The following is an 11,431-nucleotide window of genomic DNA, read 5'->3' as shown; positions in this document are numbered from 1 at the left end:
CTGGCTGTGGCAGCTGATGGGTAGAGTCTGAGTCCCAACCATTTTTTCAGGTTTTTGCTGTTTTCAGCTGGTTCCCTACAACTTTGCACAGCAAATTTTGCTTCTCTAACCACCATAAAGAAAGCAAGTAGAGACATGCATTCAGGTCTATGTTTATTTTTTCATATCAACACTATGATGTAACTAAATAATCCTTGACTGGATATAGTTTGGTGCTCGATTTCCTATGGCCAGAAGAAAGAACCACACTGCTGGATTTGGCATAAAGTAAAAAGGCAGATACAAGCACAAGGTAGGTCACCCTGCCTATCAGCCCAGCCTCATGATTTGGGTAGGCATTAAACCTCACTATCTTTTCATGATCTCTATTGGCTGAATGAAGAGAGACCCCCAGCTTCCTGTGGGCTTTCAGCATTGCAAGAGTCAGGAGGTCACTTCTTTCTTGGGGAAACTGAGCTGCTGGTTCCCACCAGTGGAAGGGTCGCAACATGGAACACCACTTGGCATGTCAAGAACCTGTATCAGGAGCATTCTTACAGCCCATTTCATGGACTCACTGATGGACCTGGAGCATGTTTTATGGAGAGGAGGAAGAAGCAACTAGTACCAGGGCTAATGTAAATTTTACATCAATGAAGAGTATTTTGACTGGCTCATAACTTTTTTAAACTTTGTGTTTGGTTTCTTATTTTCTTCCTCTCAGCTGGAAGGGAATTCAGTGCCCTTACAATAGTCAAATGGGGTATTATCAACAATTGCACACACACAATTCCATATATAGCATTCAGAAATGCAAGTTCAGCGTTAAGTCTACCCTTCACTAATTTCCTATATTAGCTCATATAATATTATGTTAATTGGAAAGCCATACTTCAATGAATTTTACCACAGTTTTTTTTTTTAATTTAAATTATAAAATACCATATAAAAGTGTTACTGATCTTCAGGAAAAAGAATGAAGAAATTTCTGACATTTCTCCTTACAGAAAGAGGAACTGAACTGTGAAAGTTGCTTATTTAAGGAATTAGACCAAGGACAAATAAAATGTAACAGTAATTATTTGGAATACCAAAAGGAAAAATTATAGTAAGCCACTGCACCAGGCAAAATATTTTTCTGCCTTTAATCATGTCACAATAACAACTGGCATTAAAAGCAGACATCTGAATCCAGTAAGTTACCTGGTATGATGCAGCTACTCAGTAAGAATCACAAGTGTCTTCAGAATGAAATCCCTTTCTGGAGAGATGTTATGCTGAAGACTGAAAGGCGAACTAACAATCTATGACATATATACAACAGCTCAATCTTACAGTTAGAAAAAAAGAATGCAGTTTAAGAAATCAGTTGCATTAAAAAAGAAATATTTTTTTTAAAAACCTGCTTGCATTGTTGATAAAATATCAGAGCTTGTGAGTCCAGTTTACAGTGCTTATTAATCAGCTACCCAGTTCTGTAAAGCCTGTGCTAAGTTGTCACAAATGATGGTTTTCAAAAGAATTTAGGTCAAGTAAACACTTGGCAAACAGAGATACAGTGGTGAACTAGTAAGTCCATGCACACACCTCCGAAGCTCTGCAGGCAAACAGAAGGAGTAAATGGAAAGCAAAGTGGGCTGGAGCGTGACCCTTCAGCAAACTCCAAACTGCAAGGAACTTCCACCAGCCCAGAAGCTCAGCTAGGTGATCACTGTGGGTCCTGTCACACAGAACTTCTCTACCTATCCTTGTCATTTTATGAGAGAAGAGGCTTACCAAGGTACCATGTGTTCAGTTAAGACTGCTTTGTGTTGCAAGAAAATAATGAAATTAATTTGATTGTGAGAAGATCTGAGATGACTGCAAATATGAAATGAGATGACTTGAAAATATGTGGACCAGAAAAGGGCCTGGTGCTTCAAGAAACAGGCTTCTTCCAGCTGACACCAGAGGTGCAATATACATCTTGTCTTGCCCATTGTGGGAATCCTGGCATGGAAGCACCTCCACCCACTGTGGATACTGCTCAGCTTTAATTGTGAAATGCCCAGTAGTTTTCCAACCATCACAGAAACACAGATCCTGAGCCTGGACATTTTATTCAAGTTTTTAATTCTGTATTCCTATTCCCAGTTTTTAGTCCTTTGTCTAGGCACTGTGCAGAGGCGTAGGCCGACAAGGAGGCCAGACAGGGGTGAGAGGGAAACCCAGTCTGCTCTGGCATGCTCCTTCCAGTCACAGTTGGCAAGCAGCAGCTTGTAATTTTGGCTGTAATTTTGCACCCTAGCTGTCCATACCACTTTGCTGTGCATGGCGCCAGGCTCTTTGCTTGTGGCAGAGACTTGACTTCTCATCTCCCATTCCTTACCATGGGCTTCCTTGGTTTAGGCTGTCCAGATACATCAGTGCTTTCAGGTTTTCCTGTATGTCACTTTTCCTCCAAATTTCCCAACGCAGCCATGGTCATGTTGTGGCTTACCCTGTGTCTCTTTCCAGCAGGAATCTGATCCCAGGATAAAGAAGTTGGGCCTAATATAGATGTAGCTGTATGATGCAATTTTTCCTTGATTCTTTTCAATTTCCTACTTCAACCCTGTGCATCTCCTACAGGACCACTATGAGATCACAACATTTATTTTCTGGAAGGTGGGAAGCTTTATGCTATATTTTTAATTTATCTCAGGGCTGCAAGCTGAAAAGAGGGAAGTTGAGAGTACACAACAGCTACAAATAAAGCCAAAAGCATCTTGCCCTTTCTAGCTCCTGGAGATACACTTAGCACCAAATGGGCAGCTTCTACCTCACACACAATGCCAAGCTGCTGCAGGTTTCCTATCTTGGCTTCCCTGCTAACTTTCCTCAGCCAAAATCCTCCTCACCAAAAACAAAGGCCCTTTCTGTAATCTGGAAACCTCCCTAGGAAGCAGAAGGGCACCTTTTGTCCTTCTGTCATCAGGAGCAATGGGAAGAGATTAAAATCTCCATCATTAGCTAGCCCAGTACTTCCTTCTGTAAGATCTAGTTTCTACTTGCTTGCAGCCTCCCCAAACTCCAGCTGTCAGGACAATGTCTTCTGCCTTACATGTCTGGCTCAGATTCAGGTATTTTAAGAAAGTTTCAGCTGAAATTATCATCTGGTTCTAAGAATACACATACTGTATTGTCTGCTAAGTGTATCTTGAAAAGATGCACAGTGGTTTTGCTGCTGTGGCCATTTGCTTTGGACAAAAAAGAGCCTTTTACCAGAAAGAAGCAAGTTCAGCCTCCTGCCACCAATGGGCCTTTTGGTGCCACAATCATGAAACTTGTCCAAGATTCCTTTGGGAGAAAAAAAAAAAAAAATCCGTTCACAAAGGCCCAGCAGCATGTGCATGTAACAAGCCTAGTATTTAGCAGCTAAAAATCCCACAAATCTTCCATGGACTGTGTCGTGCTGCCCGGGCTGTCCAGGTGCTGCATTAAGCATCCAGCTGGAGCAAAACACTGGTTCATTAACCAGCTGAAGCAGAAACAAAATTCCTCACAGATCTGTTGTTAACATAGCAGGAATTTTTATCTATACAAGGACTATAGATGTGTGACCCACAGCTTGGTGTAGTTGCACAGTCAGCGATCTGGGATACAGAACACCAAACAGGGAGAGACACAATATGTTTGCTCAGTGTCATCTCATATTATAGCTGAAATAAAAATAGTTTATTTGGAGTTCAGCCTTACTGGCTGCATCCATGCTGCTTATTTTGAGGCAGATTTGTAGCCCAAGCAAACTACTTACTTTGGGGATTGCTGCCATTTCTCAAGAGGTAAATCCTGGCTGCAGCCTCAGCTTTAAAGGGCTCTGCACTTCCCTAACAAGCTGTATAACAGTTCAGGAGCTTCCATCTGTCTTGTCAGTCCTACTCTTGGCTTCCTGGAGAAAAAAAAAAATGTCCCTGGCTCATTTCTAGAAAGGACTAAGTGTTGCCCACTTGATGAACAGATACATATGTAGGCAGCCTGAGTACAAGCTGCTTAAAAGGAAAATTTGCACCCAGGAGTAAGGTTTCCTAGCCTGAATGAATGCAGATGTATCTGTAAATGGAAATAGACCAATTGTTGATTTTGAGCTGCATCAGGGCTTTTGTACTGAGGAACAAAATCCCCTGTGTTTGCTATAAATCTAGGGTTTGCTGTTTGCAAAATCTTTAATCTCTTTTCATCACTCCAAGTTAAATCTCCAGTTTTACAATCTCTAAAAGCAGCACCCAACATCTTCTAAAGAGCTCTTCAAAATCCACAAGAGGAAAGAGTAGGTAGATCCCTGCACAATCACAGCAGGCTTCAGCTCTCCACGGATGACCATGAGCACCAGAGGGAAAAGTGGAAATGTCCAACCTCAGTACATAGATGCTGGACTCCAATCCCATTTCTTCTTCACCTGTATTTGCCACCACTGCTTGCATGGCCCACAATGCCCTTCAGAATGACAGAAAGGGATCAGTAAGTCTTCTCCTAGAGGGAGAAGGCTGAGCAGTCTGCAGGCTGTCACCAGTTCCTAAGCAGTTTAAAAGCTGGGTTTTCTGCAAGACAATAATTTAGCCTAAGGTGAGCAAATTTCAGAGTAGTATCTCAGTTTCTAGGGTAGGGAAATGACTTCTGATTCACTCCCACAGCCAAATTAGTCTCCAAGAGTGAAGAGAGCTCATTTCCAGTCAGCCATTTCCTGGCTCCTCAGCTGCTGGCACAGCTCTGGGATGGAAGAAAGTCCTGCAACACCCATCTTCTTCAGAAGCTGCTCTTTGCTCCTCACTGTGCCTGCAGAGCAATCTGCTCCTACCACCCTTGGCTCCTCTCCCCCTCGTTATGGAAACGTAAGCACATAACTTGGGATTAAGGTAACAGAATTGTGACATCCAGATCTGCCCATGGTGGTTTTTCCTCTGCCTTCCATCTTCTGAATCTTTCACATGAATTTTGAAAGAAATTAATGAACTCTTGTTCCAGAGTCCAGAAATCGCCCCAGTTATTTAGCTGGAGCAAATTCCAGGACTGAGACTCCTATCAGGAGCACACCAGGTTTCTGCCCACCTGAGCAACATGACTCCCTTTCCACAGTCTGCATGAAAGAATGCACAGGGAGTGAGCAACTTTCCATGAGCATCTACCAGTCCTGCAGAGCTGTGTGTGGAAACATAACACATTCATCTTTTCTGAAGTACTTACCTGGTGCTGAACTACTGAGTGAGGAGATAAATAAATGCATACCTGGCATCAGTCATCTTAGGAGACTTCAGCAACTACAGAGGCTGACTCCTGCTGGAGACGTGCCTTATGCAACAGCCTGGTAAGAACAAAACTACCATCCTGGTACATGAAAGGTAGGTATCTAGTGTAAGTGTACCCATTTATACCAGAAGGTGAGTTTCCCTAATGAAGGAAAGAAGCCTAGCCGTAATTTTTTTTCTGAGTTTGTCTTCCACTCACAGCAAAACCTGCTTTCAGAATGTTAAACAAATATTTAGAGAGCACAAGCTGCTGCCTTAGTAGAATGTGGTTTAAGGGCAGCTTAAATTAAAGAAATAAAAGGCAGAAAGCTAAGAGAAGTAGACCTTTTTTCCTTGAAATTTCAAACTGAAAAACATCAGCATACAGATTTTCATTAATGTGTTTTCCACATTCCATGAACAAGCATGAAGCCCACATGCACTACAGACAGCCCATTGTCAGTACTTCTGCCAGCTCAGATTTTTATAAGTTGTTGAAGGGTGTCTGACAAGCAATGTCAAATCATAATCAGAAGACAGGAATGTTTGGCAATGAGGATGATGCCATTAGAGCTGCAAGAATGAGGAGGCTGGATGAGAGCTTTAGCTGCAGGGGAAGCTTGGGCTGAGAAACGCCCTCTGTGATGGTGCAGGCAGGGGAGCCTGCAGCAAAGGAAAGGTGGGTGATGATGGCTCATGAGCTGCAGGAGAAAGCAGGCCAGGTTGGACAGGGATCTGAGCAACCTGTTCAAGTAAAAGGTGTCCCTATCCATGGCAGGGGCATTGGAGCTAGATGATCTTTGAGGTCGCTTCCAATCCAAACCATTCTATGATTCTGAGAGAAGCAAAGTTAAGCTCTCTGGGCAGGTGTAGCTACATGCACAATGTAATTACCTAACCCTGGCAAAGTCTTTGTGGGATCAGACAATCAGGACTCCTGCAAGCAGAGGGATGTACCCTTGAGAATTCACAAGAACTTTGAAAAACCAAGCTGCTGTCCAAAGCCACAGGAAAAACTGCAGTAAATTCCAGCAAAGGTAGCACTAGAAAAAGGAAGAAATGTAGTGTACTTCTCAGTGTTTAGGAGTGCAAGTCCTGCAAAGCAAGGTGTTACATAAATTACTCTTAAGTCATTAAAAAAGCCACAAAAAAACCAAGAAAATAAGAGAAAAGAAGAGAGAGAATTCAGAATACATGTTCTGCATGCAGTAGTATTATCTTGATAAGTGAAACTGATTCCATTGCTACATAGGTGGTAAGCTTGGAGTTTAGCAACACCCAATACACACAGAATGTTTTCATGCAATGCTCTGCAAACTGTCAACAACACGTGGCTTTCCAGCTGATCAACCTTTGCAGACCTTTGAAAATGAGGACATCCAGTGGCTGAATATTATAACTGGTATTTTCATCGAGGATTTATGTCTGGGGTAGAACCTCACCAGTTATGCCAAATTTTTGCCCTTCACAGAGACCTGAAGTAGGTCTTGTGTGGAGCAAAGGCTTATACAGAAATCCTCTGTGCTAGAGTGAATTCTAGTTAATTACAGGGCTTATGGTTGCAACAAACTGAGGCAAGCTCCAATTACTCCAAGCTCTAATACCTGGAATATTGTTTCACCTTTCTTTCTCTGCTTCCCTGTGAATTTATATTTTAAAAAAACAAACAAAATAAAAACCCAAGTAAAAACAAACAAATTTTTAAAATGCAAGTTTCTATATCCCATCATGTTTCTAGTTTGGTTTCTATGTCTCTTATTTAGCAATAGAGAGTAAACATGGCTGTGAGTTTTAGAAACACCCAGCACCCAGCCAGTCCCTTTGGAACCAATCTGTACAGCAAGTGCTGTACATCATGCTTTTAGTAATTTAGTACTTTGTACCAATTTGAATATTTACACCTAGTTCCTATATTACAAAAATATTTAAAGACCAGTTGCAGTAATTAATCTAAATTCTAAATACACAGTATAGGAGAAGAACTAAAATAATAATAGATCAAATTTATGCTTTCCTGCCATGAAAGTGCAGTAACACATGACTCAAAAATATCACTATCTAGGACAAGAATATTGTGCCTTGTACAGAACACAGGAGAAGCAGAAGGAAAATATGAAAAAAGTAAAGTAACATCTAAAGAAAATGGGCCACTAGAGCTTTTGCACATTTGCAGGCCATGAATTCCCCTGGGGAATGGCCTGTATAACATGCATAATCTCACTGTCTGCTATAAGAAACATCTCATCCAACTTTAGGCACTAAATTTCATTTGTAACTGAATGTTGCAGCGCAGAATTGCAAAACTGTGCTGTGTTTCCAGGATGAGCTGGGTAAGGTCAGCAAGAACAAAAACCCTTACCTTCCTCAAAAGCTGATTTGAACAAATGTCACTCTGGACTGTATCTACATGCCCCAGGATAATCCCTTGAAGATTTTTCAGGTAGTGCTTCATACAATTCATACCTCTGAACCAGCAAAGCCAACTACTTAAAAACAGAGGGGAAAAGAGCACCCCAGACCTCCTCACAGTCCTCCACCAATCCGTTTCAACATGGAGTGCATGGTGCAGTCTCCACCTTTTGCTCCCACTGCTTTTTTCTGATCTAGGCTGATTGTAGTTGCACTGATTAAGTCTCCCCACCTGAACAGATGTAACCTGCTTCTCAGCTCACTCCAGCACAAAATGTCATTGCAATTTAAGCCTATGATACTATAGCCTTGTCCTCTCCCCTGCACTCTCTCCAGTGTCAACCAGCACTAATGCTCATGCAGGCACATCATAGAGAGTTCATGCAAGCTGATTCAACTGGAATCCAATCCAGCCATCATTAGTAGCTGAATCTGCTCTCTAAACTACTTCAGTTCCCAATTCCATAGGACAAGTACCAATTCAATATACTTTTCACCAGTTGCATGTCTTTAGACTCTGAGGCTACACTTTCAGTCTAAGCTTAAATCACTTAGACAGTGATTAGGCTTAGACTTTAGACCTATACCCCTATGTCAGAAACTGAACCCAGTGCCCTTGTGATCAGCAAGAGAGAGCTTAGCCCTGAAACTCCCCAGCAAGACAACTCTCTCACACTTTGCCAGTGCTCTTGCAGCCAAGCACAGGCTGGATCATTTCTCAGAGGGCTTCAGGTCAATTTTGACCATCCTGAGCCACTCTTCAGCCTAAGCTTCTCTAGTTAGGCTTCTATTAACAACAACAACAACAAAAATAAGCTCTTCTCCTTTGCCTCCCCTTCTCCAAGCTCTCCTGTGCCTTGCTCACAGCTGTGGGGTAAGATCAAGCTTGCTGATCTTGTGGGAAACCAAACCAATATGAGAAATACAAAGAAACAGACCTTTTTTTTTTTTATTTCATTGGTTTTGAATGCTGAATCAACACAGCATATAGCACATGAACATTAGATCTGATTGAAAAAAGGAGATGGAAATGTTTGGTCAGCAGTTTGGGAGTCTATTTTTACCAATTTGGCTCGCAGCTTAGTCAGAAAAACACTCAGCTTGGTGCAAAGAAGGTGCCAGGAACATACAGCAAGAGGAGAGAGAGACTGTATCAATGCCAGTCTTGATCAGTTCACATTGTTCTATCTTAGACTTGAAAATTTTATAGCTTTTTCATTTGGGAACTATATTTAGAGCTCATGAAAATAAAATGGTGAGCAAAAAGTGTGCTGGGCAGTACCAGGAATTTACTTTCTTTGAAGGAGAGCTGTTGTGTTCACAGACTGACTCTTCTAGAATTATAACACATTTTTCTTCTCTGGCTTGGAGCTTATGAAGAGTAGAATGAGAATCCCACCATGGATTTCTGGACCCTGTATTAAAAAGTTCCTGAATGATAGGTGGTATTTGGGGTGGCCATGCCTGCTGGCTAACAGCATACAAGCTTCTGCTGTCTTTCACACATTGTAATGTTGAAGCAAAGAGCATGAGTGAGAAATCCAGGTTATTTTTCTCCCCATTACTCAGTGTTCTGTGTCTCTAGTATCTTATATATTTTCTGGACCATTAGTGTCATACTCAGCTACTGGATTTTACATTGTGTTGAGGAAAACAGTGCACTAAACAAAGTCAAGTCAAGGTTCCCAGTCAAACTGAATTGCTCTTTGTTCCTCCACAAAGGTTATTTTAATTACATAAACTTCACAGAGGAACTCATGAGGCGCACCTAAATTACAGACAGCAGGCAGGGACAGGTGGGGAAAAAGTAGCTTGGAACTCTGAGAGGTGTTGCAATCTGTGCTGAAGCTGGCAAGACAACTGAACACCAATACCAGAAGGTGCTTTTCTTCCTTCAACAGCACTGTTTTTTATATATGTTTTTTACATAGAGCCCTGCCAGCTCACAAGAGCTTCATCCTGAAATTAGAAAGATCTTTTCAATTAGCATAGTTTTATGGCTAGATTATCCGGGCTTTACACAAGGTATCTGCATTTCATTGAATTCAGTATGAATGCAACCACAAAGCATGTACTTATTTCTCCAGAGGCTGCTTTAGATTATATGTTGACAAATTATATATTGACAGATTACATGATGACAAGCAACTCATCCTTGCATTCCTTTCACCAGCCCATCAAACAGAAACCTCACTGTACGCAGGCTGAAAATGACAAAACAACCACATTACTTCCCGCTCGTGTGTCTAATTTGCTTTCAAAGTGCCTGTTTACATCTGAGAGGCATAAAGGCAAAGATTTTTGTCATCCTTTCTACTTCAGGGTGAAAAATGTAAGTACTGTAAGTAAAAAAAAACCAGCAAATATGTATTTTGATTTTTCCAATAGTACAAAGTTTATAGAGCCATTATTGATATAAGAATCAACTTTAGATGTCTCTGGAGGTGACTAAATACTCCCCCCTTCCACTTTTTATGGTATAAAGCTGTTCTTTTTGGCTAAAACATTCAGAAAGTTATGTAGAACCTATGGCTCATTCTCTACAGAGTAAAAATATAAATAAATATTCTCCTTCAATACAAACCAGATGCTACATCATCATCATCATTTTGTCTGTATCAGCCTGAGCCAATGATCTGGGTCTAACCCAGTTGTCTGTAAAAGAACCCAGAAAATATAAGAAAATTCCTGGCTATTTCCTGCTGAGGTTTGAAAATAGTGAGGCAACATATACTGTGTTTTGAAGAGATTCATCCATACATTCACCAGATTAGCTTACAATTTTGAAGTCCTAATGGATACAAGTTTCGCTTAACATATTGAAAAACAACAGATGTATATCACAGACCTTTGGTTTTCCACTTTATTGATAATGGATTTTTAAATTGGACTTAATGAACCGTGAATATTGCAATTCATCTGACTGTTTGAGTGTATATTGCCATTCCTGTGTTTCTCAAGTTCCAGCACAATTTTTTAGAATAAATCCCAAGTGCTGCATATTAGCACAGATTTAAATGGTTCAGCTTCACAGCTATCGCCTGCTGACCAGTTATGGAATCAGCCTTTGCACAGCTACTCATCCACTGACACCCATTCCACTCCAACACAGGCACCACAGAGGCATTAATAAAGAGATAGGATCTTGCTGTGATGCTCAAAAAACAGATTCTGAAGAGATTATCCAAGCAATGGAAAGTTAGTTTTTCCAAGTTCAATCTGCATGCTCTCCACTGCCCATCCACTGCAGTGTTTGGAGTCAACATCTCCACTCAGATTTATTCTCCAATCAAAGTCTGGAGGACTTCAGGAGATGACTCCTATTAACATTCCCCTAAAGTAAGCATTACCACCTCTCTGTCCTGGCAGCACTGGGTTTCTCTAACTTTATGAAACACTCATTTTTATGTAAGCTTTATCTCATGCAAGCAAGAGATTTTTAGATGACCTAACAACCTGCTCTATTTAGAGCAGGTAAAAAGAGGATGAGTATAAAGGGCCAGTGAAGCTCCCCATGAAGAGAAGCAGTGAGCCTCATAGTCTGTACACAAATACATTATGGCATATCTTGAAACTAATGTCACACTCCATCAACCTTTTGTGCTTAATTTTCTGTAGTGGAAAGTGGCAGGCCATTAGCAGCACACTCAAGTGAATTGCTGGCTCCTCCTGAATGAAACCTGGAGGTTTGCCGCCTTGCTGCAGCCATGCTGCCAGTCACCAATGGCTGCCAGTCACCAGGCTGGACCGCAGGTACTGGTGTGACAAGGATTTATTTTACATAGCCCAGACGGAAAATG

The 11,431-nt window shown here is 41.3% G+C and overlaps 1 protein-coding gene across 1 annotated transcript in view; it reads right to left on the bottom strand.

Annotated features, from left to right (window-relative positions):
- Positions 1-2,062: 2,062 nt before the first annotated feature.
- LOC137470390 (elongin-A-like) overlaps positions 2,063-11,431 on the bottom strand; it is a 36,344-nt gene continuing 26,975 nt past the window's right edge. Inside the window, exons 12-14 of the transcript XR_010997032.1 lie at positions 3,755-3,889; positions 3,223-3,297; positions 2,063-2,368 (exon numbers count right to left, since the gene is read on the bottom strand). The gene's annotated coding sequence lies outside the window, so the exon portion shown is untranslated. The remainder of the gene's footprint in view (positions 2,369-3,222; positions 3,298-3,754; positions 3,890-11,431) is intronic.

The sequence above is a fragment of the Anomalospiza imberbis genome, chromosome 3 (genome assembly GCF_031753505.1).
Source record: "Anomalospiza imberbis isolate Cuckoo-Finch-1a 21T00152 chromosome 3, ASM3175350v1, whole genome shotgun sequence".
Lineage (NCBI taxonomy): Eukaryota > Metazoa > Chordata > Aves > Passeriformes > Viduidae > Anomalospiza > Anomalospiza imberbis.
The sequence above is the reverse complement of the archived record's forward strand: the minus strand, read 5'-3'. Positions and strand labels throughout refer to the sequence as shown.